Source organism: Engystomops pustulosus, chromosome 1, assembly GCF_040894005.1.
Source record: "Engystomops pustulosus chromosome 1, aEngPut4.maternal, whole genome shotgun sequence".
NCBI lineage: Eukaryota > Metazoa > Chordata > Amphibia > Anura > Leptodactylidae > Engystomops > Engystomops pustulosus.
This window is the reverse complement of record NC_092411.1, coordinates 280,251,457-280,266,535: the sequence shown is the minus strand read 5'-3', so window position 1 is coordinate 280,266,535 and position 15,079 is coordinate 280,251,457. Positions and strand designations below refer to the sequence as shown.

The window sequence follows — 15,079 nt, the reverse complement described above, 5'->3', positions numbered from 1 at the left end:
ATAATACTGCTCCCTATGTACAGGAATATAACTACTATAATACTGCCCCCTATGTACAGGAATATAACTACTATAATACTGCCCCCTATGTACAAGAATATAACTACTATAATACTGCCCTCTATGTACAGGAAAATAATTACTATAATACTGCCCCCTATGTACAAGATATAACTACTATAATACTGCCCCCTATGTACAAGAATATAACTACTATAATACTGCCCCCTATGTACAAGAATATAACTACTATAATACTGCTCCTATGTACAAGAATATAACTACTATAATACTGCTCCTATGTACAAGAATATAACTACTATAATACTGCCCCCTATGTACAGGAATATAACTACTATAATACTGCCCCCTATGTACAGGAATATAACTACTATAATACTGCCCCCTATGTACAGGAATATAACTACTATAATACTGCCCCCTATGTACAGGAATATAACTACTATAATACTGCCCCCTATGTACAGGAATATAACTACTATAATACTGCCCCCTATGTACAGGAATATAACTACTATAATACTGCCCCCTATGTACAAGAATATAACTACTATAATACTGCCCCCTATGTACAGGAATATAACTACTATAATACTGCCCCATATATACAAGAATATAACTACTATAATACTGCCCCCTATGTACAAGAATATAACTACTATAATACTGCTCCCTATGTACAGGAATATAACTACTATAATACTGCCCCCTATGTACAAGAATATAACTACTATAATACTGCCCCCTATGTACAGGAATATAACTACTATAATACTGCCCCCTATGTACAAGAATATAACTACTATAATACTGCCTCCTATGTACAAGAATATAACTACTATAATACTGCCCCCTATGTAGAGGAATATAACTACTATAATACTGCCCCCTATGTAGAGGAATATAACTACTATAATACTGCCCCCTATGTAGAGGAATATAACTACTATAATACTGCCCCCTATGTACAGGAATATAAATACTATAATACTGCCCCCTATGTACAGGACTATAACTACTATAATACTACCCCCTATGTACAAGAATATAACTACTATAATACTGCCCCCTATGTACAAGAATATAACTACTGTAATACTGCCCCCTATGTACAGGAATATAACTACTATAATACTGCCCCCTATGTACAAGAATATAACTACTATAATACTGCCCCCTATGTACAAGAATATAACTACTATAATACTACCCCCTATGTACAAGAATATAACTACTATAATACTGCCCCCTATGTACAAGAATATAACTACTATAATACTGCCCCCTATGTACAAGAATATAACTACTATAATACTGCCCCCTATGTACAAGAATATAACTACTATAATACTGCCCCCTATGTACAGGAATATAACTACTATAATACTGCCCCCTATGTACAGGAATATAACTACTATAATACTGCCCCCTATGTACAGGAATATAACTACTATAATACCGCCCCCTATGTACAAGAATATAACTACTATAATACTGCCCCCTATGTACAGGAATATAACTACTATAATACTGCCCCCTATGTACAAGAATATAACTACTATAATACTGCCCCCTATGTACAAGAATATAACTACTATAATACTGCCCCCTATGTACAAGAATATAACTACTATAATACTGCCCCCTATGTACAAGAATATAACTACTATAATACTGCCCCCTATGTACAAGAATATAACTACTATAATACTGCCCCCTATGTACAGGAATATAACTACTATAATACTGCCCCCTATGTACAAGAATATAACTACTATAATACTGCCCCCTATGTACAGGAATATAACTACTATAATACTGCCCCCTATGTACAAGAATATAACTACTATAATACTGCCCCCTATGTACAGGAATATAACTACTATAATACTGCCCCCTATGTACAAGAATATAACTACTATAATACTGCCCCCTATGTACAAGAATATAACTACTATAATACTACCCCCTATGTACAAGAATATAACTACTATAATACTGCCCCCTATGTACAAGAATATAACTACTATAATACTGCCCCCTATGTACAAGAATATAACTACTATAATACTGCCCCCTATGTACAAGAATATAACTACTATAATACTGCCCCCTATGTACAGGAATATAACTACTATAATACTGCCCCCTATGTACAGGAATATAACTACTATAATACTGCCCCCTATGTACAGGAATATAACTACTATAATACCGCCCCCTATGTACAAGAATATAACTACTATAATACCGCCCCCTATGTACAAGAATATAACTACTATAATACTGCCCCCTATGTACAAGAATATAACTACTATAATACTGCCCCCTATGTACAAGAATATAACTACTATAATACTGCCCCCTATGTACAAGAATATAACTACTATAATACTGCCCCCTATGTACAGGAATATAACTACTATAATACTGCCCCCTATGTACAGGAATATAACTACTATAATACTGCCCCCTATGTACAAGAATATAACTACTATAATACTGCCCCCTATGTACAAGAATATAACTACTATAATACTGCCCCCTATGTACAGGAATATAACTACTATAATACTGCCCCCTATGTACAAGAATATAACTACTATAATACTGCCCCCTATGTACAGGAATATAACTACTATAATACTGCCCCCTATGTACAAGAATATAACTACTATAATACTGCCCCCTATGTACAAGAATATAACTACGATAATACTGCCCCCTATGTACAAGAATATAACTACTATAATACTGCCCCCTATGTACAAGAATATAACTACTATAATACTGCCCCCTATGTACAGGAATATAACTACTATAATACTGCCCCCTATGTACAGGAATATAACTACTATAATACTGCCCCCAATGTACAAGAATATAACTACTATAATACTGCCCCTATGTACAGGAATATAACTACTATAATACTGCCCCCTATGTACAGGAATATAACTACTATAATACTGCCCCCTATGTACAGGAATATAACTACTATAATACCGCCCCCTATGTACAAGACTATAACTACTATAATACTGCCCCCTATGTACAAGAATATAACTACTATAATATTGCCCCCTATGTACAGGAATATAATTACTATAATACTGCTCCCTATGTACAGGAATATAGCTACTATAATACTGCCCCTATGTACAAGAATATAACTACTATAATACTGCCCTCTATGTACAAGAATATAACTACTATAATACTGCCCCCTATGTACAAGAATATAACTACTATAATACTGCCCCCTATGTACAGGAATATAACTACTATAATACTGCCCCCTATGTACAGGAATATAACTACTATAATACTGCCTCCTATGTACAAGAATATAACTACTATAATACTGCCCCCTATGTACAGGAATATAACTACTATATTACTGCCCCCTATGTGGTATATATATAAGTGCAGTGTTTAGGTATTCGATAGAGTTTTCAAATTCCTGATGTGAAAATGTCCTACATCTCGTGTAGCAGGGAGTATAATACATTGTATAAGTTCCTCTCCAAGATCCTTCTTAGACAAAACCTTTAATTTATGTAAATGATTCTGTAGATTCTGTAACAATAATGTTTCTCTCAAAAAAACAAAACTGTAATTGATATGTAAATTAGTCACATGGTACAAGGAGAGCTGAAGACGGCGTTACATTGTATTGTACTGTGTGCCGGAAGCTCCTCATCTACTATGAGAATATTACAATAATGGGAAAGGATTGTGAGAATAACAGGAGAGGACAATTACTCCTGGTAATTACCCAAGAAAAGTTACACAAAGATGTAGATGAGTACAATCACAGGTCTCCTCGTTATGTCGGTATTATAGAATCTATACTGGGAAGTTGTGTTACACTACTCTCTCTCTGGGTAAATGTTATACACGCAGTCCCCAGGTTACGTACAAGATTGGTTCTGTAGGTTTGTTCTTAAGTTGAATTTGTATGCAAGTCAGAACTGTATATTTTATTATTGTAACCCCAACAATAAGCTTCCTGTGAGTCGCTGCTTGTCCTCAGTGTTATTATTCCGGATCTCTGGTGACGAGTGGCTGCACTTCCCATGATGAGCCAGTAGGTGGCAGTCCTGTGTTGCTGTGTGACCTATAGATCCTGTACATGACTTCAGAATAACAGCAGCTGCTGCTTCTTCCTCACTTCTCGGCACCATATGGGCTCATCTACATCAGGGGGAACCACAGATCCAAATGGAGGACAACTCCAGTAACTTCTCCATTAACCCTGGGATCACCAGCCGGCAGACAATGACTGTGCTCAGGGATCCCTATACTGGATGCAACTGTAACAAACCCTCAGCAGTGTGAAACATTCAGTCCAGACATGTCTGTAGCTCCTAAATGCCAGTCTAAGACCTGGACTATGTTCTGTGGACTGTTCCTTTAAGACTCTGTCACTCCGATTACGTTAAATAAAAGGAAACCAAGCGTCATAACCACCGCCGCCTCTCACTCCCATCATCCCGCACGGCTCCGCTGGGAGTCGCAGCGTCTCCGTGAATCAGTGAGGCGATACGTGTATTCCTTATGAATGAAGCCGCGTCCAGGAGGGGGAGGCAGCGCCCGGCAGTAGAGGCCATGTATAGAGCAGGAAGGGCAGCGCTAGCACAACGCAAGGCCCGGTTACCATAGAAACCATCTGCCTCAGCAAACCCGATTATATATTTTTTTTCTTAATTAAATATTGGAGGCTCCAACGCTCCTCTAATTTACCTCTTTGTTGTCTGCATTATCGCAGAAGTGTAAAAGGAAAAAAACATTATTTTGTTTGCTTATATCAGGAAAAAACAAAAACACTGCAAGATGGTTCTATCCTGCATGTCATTACAGAAGGAGGAACAAAGGCCAGAGAGGATCCGAGGGAACACGGGGAAATGTATCCGAAAATATACCGGAAATATCACTGTCCACTATCATCAGGGTGGGTGTACTAAAGAAACATGACTAGGGGGCAGTATTATAGTAGTTATATTCCTGTACATAGGGGGCGGTATTATAGTAGTTATATTCTTGTACATAGGAGGCAGTATTATAGTAGTTATATTCTTGTACATAGGGGGCAGTATTATAGTAGTTATATTCTTGTACATAGGAGGCAGTATTATAGTAGTTATATTCTTGTACATAGGAGGCAGTATTATAGTAGTTATATTCTTGTACATAGGAGGCAGTATTATAGTAGTTATATTCTTGTACATAGGGGGCAGTATTATAGTAGTTATATTCTTGTACATAGGGGGCAGTATTATAGTAGTTATATTCCTGTACATAGGGGGCAGTATTATAGTAGTTATATTCTTGTACATAGGGGGCAGTATTATAGTAGTTATATTCTTGTACATAGGAGGCAGTATTATAGTAGTTATATTCCCGTACATAGGGGGCAGTATTATAGTAGTTATATTCCCGTACATAGGGAGCAGTATTATAGTAGTTATATTCTTGTACATAGGGGGCAGTATTATAGTAGTTATATTCTTGTACATAGGGGGCAGTATTATAGTAGTTATATTCTTGTACGTAGGGGGCAGTATTATAGTAGTTATATTCTTGTACATAGGGGGCAGTATTATAGTAGTTATATTCTTGTACGTAGGGGGCAGTATTATAGTAGTTATATTCCTGTACATAGGAGGCAGTATTATAGTAGTTATATTCCTGTACATAGGGGGCAGTATTATAGTAGTTATATTCCCGTACATAGGGGCAGTATTATAGTAGTTATATTCTTGTACATAGGGGGCAGTATTATAGTAGTTATATTCTTGTACGTAGGGGGCAGTATTATAGTAGTTATATTCTTGTACATAGGGGCAGTATTATAGTAGTTATATTCCTGTACATAGGGAGCAGTATTATAGTAATTATATTCCTGTACATAGGGGGCAGTATTATAGTAGTTATATTCTTGTACATAGGGGGCAGTATTATAGTAGTTATATTCTTGTACATAGAGGGCAGTATTATAGTAGTTATATTCTTGTACATAGAGGGCAGTATTATAGTAGTTATATTCCTGTACATAGGGGGCAGTATTATAGTAGTTATATTCTTGTACATAGGGGGCAGTATTATAGTAGTTATATTCTTGTACATAGGGGGCAGTATTATAGTAGTTATATTCTTGTACATAGGGGGCAGTATTATAGTAGTTATATTCTTGTACATAGGGGGCAGTATTATAGTAATTATATTCCTGTACATAGGGGGCAGTACTATAGTAGTTATATTCTTGTACATGGGGGGCAGTATTATAGTAGTTATATTCTTGTACATAGAGGGCAGTATTATAGTAGTTATATTCCTGTACATAGGGGGCAGTATTATAGTAGTTATATTCTTGTACATAGGGGGCAGTATTATAGTAGTTATATTCTTATATATAGGGGGCAGTATTATAGTAGTTATATTCTTGTACATAGGGGGCAGTATTATAGTAGTTATACTCTTGTACATAGGGGGCAGTATTATAGTAGTTATACTCTTGTACATAGGGGGCAGTATTATAGTAGTTATATTCCTGTACATAGGGGGCAGTATTATAGTAGTTATATTCTTGTACATAGGGGGCAGTATTATAGTAGTTATATTCTTGTACATAGGGGGCAGTATTATAGTAGTTATATTCCTGTACATAGGGGCAGTATTATAGTAGTTATATTCCTGTACATAGGGGGCAGTATTATAGTAGATATATTCTTGTACATAGGGGGCAGTATTATAGTAGATATATTCTTGTACATAGGGGGCAGTATTATAGTAGTTATATTCTTGTACATAGGGGGCAGTATTATAGTAGATATATTCTTGTACATAGGGGGCAGTATTATAGTAGTTATATTCCTGTACATAGGGGGCAGTATTATAGTAGTTATATTCTTGTACATAGGGGGCAGTATTATAGTAGTTATATTCCTGTACATAGGGGCAGTATTATAGTAGTTATATTCCTGTACATAGGGAGCAGTATTATAGTAGTTATATTCGGAGTGGTATTGTAGTAGTAACCTTGGCTGCTGTGTAGCAGGCTATCTGCTAGACAATAGATCATAGTACAAGTGTATGACACCCCATGACTTTCCCTGGTATGTGCAGCGCCTTCTTTGGGAACACAATGTTAGTCCTTCTTTCTCTGTTACTATTGGCAGGGTATTCTGGCTGGGATTAGCAGTTGCAGGATTACGTCATGCCGATTCCTATTGCAGATTGTGTTCCCTTGTAGCGGACGAGCTGATGATCCACACCCTGTTCACATTTCTCACACCCTATGAACATATGTGCTGGTCCTGTCTCTGCGTTAGTGTAATCGGTGGACACAGCTCCGGGCTTGGCCATTCATAGACCTCTGGGATGGAGAAATGAAGTTTTACAGGAAATACCTGGAATTGTAGAAGAACATGAGCCCCTGTGCGGTCATAGAGGAGGACAATGGATCTGGCCTCATGTGACTTCTATGGGGTGGGGGGGGGGGGGGGGGGACTAATTCAGAATTATGTGGCACATCAATGGATGAATATTTCTAATCCTATTAAGCCCCATCATCAAATAGAGAAACAGTACAGGATTTATAGGAACTATATAAAGATGTAAGTATAAATAAGTCTTCCGCCGGGGGGGGGCGGGTGAGGGGCACCGACATGTACAGTCATTGTGACCAATTTATTATGAGGAAATCCAAAAATCACTGCTCCCATCATCCGGATTAGCAGAGTAATGATCATTTATCCCTAGACAAAGACTAGGAGCGAAAGGAATCAAACATTGGTGCCCACCCAAATTAAATTGGGCTCATCCTAGGGATAAGGGGCACGCTTCAGATTAAGAAGGAAGACGGGATGACGACATCTGGACACTTGTATTACATGATAATGAACGTCCTGCCCAAAGACCTAAACTACCAGGGGAGAACAAAGGGAAACTAAAACAAATGACTACTGATGACCTAAATTCAGGTTCCCTTTAAGGACTCGTTACATAGTAGCCATCAGCTGTATAGAAATGTAGATATTTAGGGGGTCAAGATAGGGGCAGAGGGGACATTATTGCGCAAAAACATAAAACTTTGTTTGATCGCAGACAATCGGTAACATCGAAAAAAAGAGTGAAAAATTTAAAAAGGGGTCTGAATCCTTTCCTGATCTTCACAATTATCTAGGATGGTTACGATCATCTATATCGCACCATCTCTGATCAAGATGGATCTCCCGGTCAAGGTCAAGACACGTCCACCCAGAGGTCGCACTAACATTTTTCCATAAGGGTAATAATACTCTCTCAACATTTTTGAGGAGTAATCTCAGCCGAGGAGGAGTATGAAATTTTCAGTAATACAAATATATAACTCCTAGGTTGTATATAGTGTTAATAGACTTTTGTTCCATATGACTATGTTTTTACCCTGTACTGTCTTATTTGTATATGTCCCCTATGATTTGTAAAGCGCTACGGAATATGATGGCGCTATACAAATAAAGATTATTATTATTATAGATGTCTATTTATAGAAGAAAATTTGTTCCAGCCCCTGTTTTTGTAGCTTCTTGGGACACTTATAGTACTATTTGGGGCCGACGCCGGCCCCAGACCACCAACCACCCACAGAGTTGCCCAAGGCTGACGCTGCACCCCAGACCCCACCCATAGAGAGGGCCAGAGCTGACCCCCCCCCCCCCCCCAAGACCCCTCCACCCATAAAGTGGGCCAGGGCTGACGTTGAGCCCCAGACCCCTACCATCACCCACAGAGCAGGCCAGAGCTGACGCCGGCCCAAGAACCCTCCACCCACAGAGCGGGCCAGGGCTGACGCTGGCCCCAGACCCCCCCCCCCACCACCACCACCCAAAGAGCGGCCCTGCGCTGACACTGAGCCCCAGACCCCACCCACAGAGAGGGCCAGAGCAGACGCCGGCCCAAGACCCCACCACCCACAAAGTGGTCCAGGGCTGACGCTGGCCCCAGATTCACACCACCACCCAAAGAGCGGGCCAGGGCTGACGCTGAGCCCCAGACCCCACCCACAGAGCGGGCCAGAGCTGACGCTGGCCGCCGCACTCCACCCCCAGGACCCCCTTCCCCCATAGACCTGGCTGATGCCTGACACCGCTAAACTTATAAAAAAAATGTTTGGGGGGAGGGGGGGGGGATTGGGGGAATAACGCTTTTTTTAAACTGTTTAATTTTTACTTTTACTGTAATTTTTTGGGTTTTTTTAATTACATTTTTTTTTTACAAGGTCACATGTGTTCCCTGCTAAACTTATATATAGATCACAGATAACAGTGACCTAATGGTAACAGTCTATTGGATCACTGTTATCAGTGATCTGTATACAGAGTCATGCAGGGAGGATGCATATAGCACCTTCCCTGCAGCCTCTCACTGTATACAAGGGCTGCTCTGGCTACAAGATTGGTCTGTCACATAGACAGCCCAATCTTGTTCATAGCTCTGTGTGCACGGTCGCACACGGCCATGGGGGGGATGGGCGGAGCTACTCACTGCTTCAGCCCGCGGCCGATGTAGAACGTCATGTGACCTGTCCTCCGATCACATGACTTTCCATCGGAGCCGCAAAATAGCTCGGCAGGAGGGGAGGGGGCAGCACTATATTGTGGGTGTTGCCGAGTGTTGCAGGCGTGAGCTGAGATCCTGGGCAGCAAGCGCCGGCAGCCAAGCACCCAGCCGGCAGATAACCACCAAGCGTATTTATACGCTTGGCGGTTTTTTGGAGGGGTAAATCAGCCTCTACAAGCGTCATAGACGCTTGTAGAGGCGTTATCGCGATCTCTGCGTCCACCACTCATGAGGTCACAAGCAAATTCAGGACCATCGAAGTTCTCAAATTTCTCTTTATAAACTATTGGAATAATAAGCAAATAGGACAAGAGCGGAACAGATTTATGACACGATAATGTACGGCCCACCCAATGCCTTACACTACAGGAGTAAACTAGAAGAAACCCAATCATTAATGGTTGACCGGTTCCCTTCAAGGACCTCTTACATATCGGCTGTCCAGCGGCTCACTCTACGGAACCTCAAAATTATCCAAGATGGTTAAAAATCTCTTTCACGTCATCTCGAATTCGGAGCGAGATGGATCTCCTGGTCAAGGTCAAGACACGTCCACCACTAATGAGGACTCCGGTCACAAGCAAATTCAGGACCATCGAAGTTCTCAATTTCTCTTGATAAACTATTGGAATAATGCCCAAATAGGAGAAGATCGGGACACACAAACACACACATATATATCACATGATAATGTACGTCCTACCCAATGCAGGAGTAAACTAGAAGAAACCCCAATCATTAATAGTTGACCGGTTCCCTTCAAGGACCTCTTACATATCGGCTATCCGGCAGCTCACTCTACGGTACCTCAAAATTATCCAAGATGGTTAAAAAAATCTCTTTCATGTCATCTCGAATTTGGAGTGAGATGGACCTACTGGTCAAGGTGAAGACGTGTCCTCCAATAATGATGACACTTTTATTACAGTGGAACTTCTCCATCTCTCCTTAGAAACTATGGAATAATTATATCCGTCCTTGATTCCGGGCTGACACTCGGGACTCCAGCCAAGCTAACCTCCAATCAAGGTTCATCTAGAAGATGCTGTGAGGAGGACACGCCGGCCAATAATGGTGATAATTATTCTCCTCAGGTAACAGTGATGAGGGACCTTTACCGGAAACGTCATCTTGTCCTCATTTCTCCGCAGTGATTACACGGAGCTCATTAGCGGGTGACCGGATACAAGACTATATCCTGTATTTACAGGCTTAGCCCATCAGGAAAGTCAAAAAGTTATCATATGGCTGAGATATTTCATCCGTCCCTAGAGGAGTCAGTGGAAAATACCCGAAAACTGAAGCTTTCATCCCTTATTCTCAGTCTATAGGTGATTGTGGGACTCCTGTTGTGGGAAATGGGACCCAGCTTTATCAGAATTGGATGAGATATCATCAAGGCTCAGTTTTGGGCTGGAGAAAAGGTGGTAGAACTTTTCCAAATGGAGGTGGAATTTACAATGTTAATTTTTTTGTCCTAGTGCAAAAAAAAACTCCTGCTGCAGCCAGTTGTCTTACAACCACATACAGGACAGTAAAGAGGGGGATCTGGGCAAGGGTGGTCTTTTTTATTAAAGGGGTTTTCCAGGAGGCTTAGAAATTCCTTGAAAATTCCTTTAATTCAAAATGTGCACCTGTGTGACATCACATGACCAGAGATGGAATGAGCCGTGCACCTGTGTGACATCACATGACCAGGGATAGAATGAGCCGTGCACCTGTGTGACATCACATGAACAGGGATATAAGGAGCCGTGCACCTGTGTGACATCACATGACCAGGGATAGAATGAGCCGTGCACCTGTGTGACATCACATGACCAGGGATATAAGGAGCCGTGCACCTGTGTGACATCACATGACCAGGGATAGAAGGAGCCGTGCACCTGTGTGACATCACATGACCAGGGATAGAATGAGCCGTGCACCTGTGTGACATCACATGACCAGGGATATAAAGAGCCATGCACCTGTGTGACATCACATGACCAGGGATATAACGAGCCGTGCACCTGTGTGACATCACATGACCAGGGATAGAATGAGCTGTGCACCTGTGTTACATCACATGACCAGGGATAGAATGAGCCGTGCACCTGTGTGACATCACATGACCAGGGATAGAATGAGCCGTGCACCTGTGTGACATCACATGACCAGGGATAGAATGAGCCGTGCACCTGTGTTACATCACATGACCAGGGATAGAATGAGCCGTGCACCTGTGTGACATCACATGACCAGGGATAGAATGAGCCGTGCACCTGTGTGACATCACATGACCAAAGACGGATTTCTATCCACTGGAAGCATAGAAGCTTTCTATAGCAGGACAGCAAGCAGAGATCTAGTAAACCACAACGCATTGATAGAGAAAGTATATTAGAAAATTGTATAACTTCTCATTACAGAACCAATAGCAATTATTTGCTGAAAGTGGACAACGCCTTTAAGGACACCCAACCACTAGTTACAGACAGACCCCTCTATCCATTGAGAGCTGTCTGGATGTTACTATAGTCCCAGGCTGCAGTGATCAGCTGTAAGGTAACTGTAATGAGGCTTTATTGACAATTTTTGTTCCCAGGATAGCAAATAATTTGGAAAAATTTGGAAAATTCAATGGTCACCAAGACGAAAACAACTTTACAATGGAGTTACAATTATAGAATGTACCTGTTCCAATTTACATACAAATTAAACTTAAGCAGCGATCTTGTACGTAACCCAGGGACTACCTAATATTTGGGTATAAGACAACTGGCTGCAGCAGGAGCCTCCAGCTCCCACCACCCCTTATACACTAAGCAAAAAAAAAAAAAATAAATAAAATAGATGGTTATTCATCCTCCAGAAGCTTTGCCTCCTCGTCTGCAACATAAACAGCACAGCAGGAATTTAAAGGAGTTCATAATTGTATGAAACACAAGTAGGGTCAGGAGGGAAGTTGGAGATTGGAAGCTTTATTAAAAAAAACAAAAAAAAATTAGGAGTTTCCTTTTCTCATCAGCAGCGGTTGTCAGAAAGCCTATAATGTAGAACTATTGTGACACGACTAGAGATGAGCGAGTATACTCGTCCGAGCTTGATGCTCGTTCGAGTATTAAGGTACTCGAGACGGCTCGTTGCTCGGACGAGTATTTCCCCTGCTCGAGATCGAGCATTTAATTAAAAAAACACAGTGAAAAACAATGAAGAATAGAATAAAAACAGTGAACACAGTGACCACAGGATCATTTAAGTGAAAAACACAGTGAAGAACACAGTGAAGAATAGATTACAGATGTTCGGCACATCTGCTTACTTGTCGGGAGATACGCGCGGAACGGTGCGAACAAAATAGTATGTGAAGAACAATATATATGTGTGTGAAGAAGACATTGCAGAACACGGTGAGCAGCACAGAGACATGAGACATCGAGGGGCACGGGGAGACATCGAGGGGCACGGGGAGACATCGAGGGGCACGGGGAGACATCGAGGGGCACGGGGAGACATCGAGGGGCACGGGGAGACATCGAGGGGCACGGGGAGACATCGAGGGGCACGGGGAGACATCGAGGGGCACGGGGAGACATCGAGGGGCACGGGGAGACATCGAGGGGCACGGAGACATCGGGGAGACTTCAGTGGAAGAAGAGCAGCGGATCCCGGGACAGCGTATCTCCCGACAAGTAAGCAGATGTGCAGAACATCTGTAATCTATTCTTCACTGTGTTTTTCACTGCGTTTTTCACTTAAATGATCCTGTGGTCACTGTTTTTATTCTATTCTTCACTGTTCTTCACATCTGATAACTTGTCGGGAGATAATATACACGCGGGACAGTGAAGAATAGATTGCAGATGTTTGCATACATCTGATAACTTATCAGAAGACATTCTTTTTCAATTAATTAACACATTTTATTCCCGAACCATGGTCCCTTTGAAAAATGCTCGGGTCTCCCATTGACTTCAATGGGGCTCGTTATTCGAGACGAGCACTCGAGCATCTGGAAAAGTTCGTCTCGAATAACGAGCACTCGAGCATTTTAGTGCTCGCTCATCTCTAGACACGACCCATCACGATACAAAAGGCTTGTAGCCCTTGTCTGCTCATTAGTGTCGGTCTGTACTGCAGCTCTAGCATTGGAGTCACAGACCAGCAGGATTACAATCATCTCAATCGCCAAGGATTTACGGAATCCAGGGATTATTATGGGGGGAGTTGTTGGTTCTCTCTTCGGTGACTACTTTATATTTTTTTTTTTTTACAATTATTGTCATTTTTATAACACAGATCCGATTTTGGAAATGTAATTTTGTCTTCAGCGCGTGACGTTAATCAGGCTTATCCTAGAGCGGCTTCTTCCAGAGGAGAGGGGAGGCCCCATTCCAGAATCTTAGGTGACATTCTCAATCTGGGACAAGGGGTTGGATTTGGGATCTTTTTTTTTTTTTCATAATTTACACAGGAAACACCATACAGAGGTATAAAGTCGTCTGATAATGATAATCAGATGCATGGGCAATGAGGAGTGTATTTTATTGCACAATTTTTAAAAATTATAAATTAAATATTGTTTCTAAAAAAAAAAAAAAAAAATAATAATAATAATATATATATATTTCTGATGCTTCAAATATGCACAAAATATTCTGGGCACTGAACCCAATTAGCCTTGTGAATGCAGGGAGCAGTGTAAAGTATGGAGGGTTTCATACTGATTGGCATGGGCCGCTCGCTCGCTCTTGCCAGATGCACCTTAAAAACATTTCTAGAATCCCCCAATTGAAACCTCTAAATGTCGGTCTGATTCTCTCTCGTCTAAACTCCTGTAACTCCCTACTAATCGCTCTTCCACTCACTGAACTCTCTCCTCTACAATCTATTCTTAATGCAGCAGCCAGACTTATCTTTCAGACCAAACGCTACACGGATGCCTCCAGTCTCTGCCAGTCACTGCCCTGGCTGCCCGTCTCCTTCCGAATACAGTTTAAAATAATCACCCTCATCCACAAAGCTCTGCACAGTGCTGCACCTCCCTTATTCTCCTCTGAGTCTATTGTCCAACCTGTGCTCTTTGATCTGCCAGTGATCTTATCACATTCCCTACCTGCATGAAACTTTAACGCTCTCTTTCCCAACAAAATCTGTGTCCTCCTCTTGCAGTCTTCTCTGCAGTTCTATTGCCTTCTACAGAAGATGTTCAAGCAGCAGAATATTTATTTACTAAATTATGTTTTCCTTTATAAAAAAAAAACATGGCTTGACCATTATACAAGCTCTTATACCTCTAGTGCCCCCCTCATCCTCATAGACTGTAAGCTCCTGTGTCACCCCCTCATCCTCATAGACTGTAAGCTCTTGTGTCACTCCCTCATCCTCATAGACTGTAAGCTCTCGTGTCACTCCCTCATCCTCATAGACTGTAAGCGCTCGTGTCACCCCCTCATCCTCATAGACTGTA

General features: G+C 41.2%; 1 protein-coding gene across 2 annotated transcripts in view; it reads right to left on the bottom strand.

Moving 5' to 3' along the window:
* Positions 1 to 15,079, bottom strand: part of PTPRA (protein tyrosine phosphatase receptor type A) — an 87,279-nt gene that overhangs the window by 26,687 nt on the left and 45,513 nt on the right. The window lies entirely within an intron of this gene.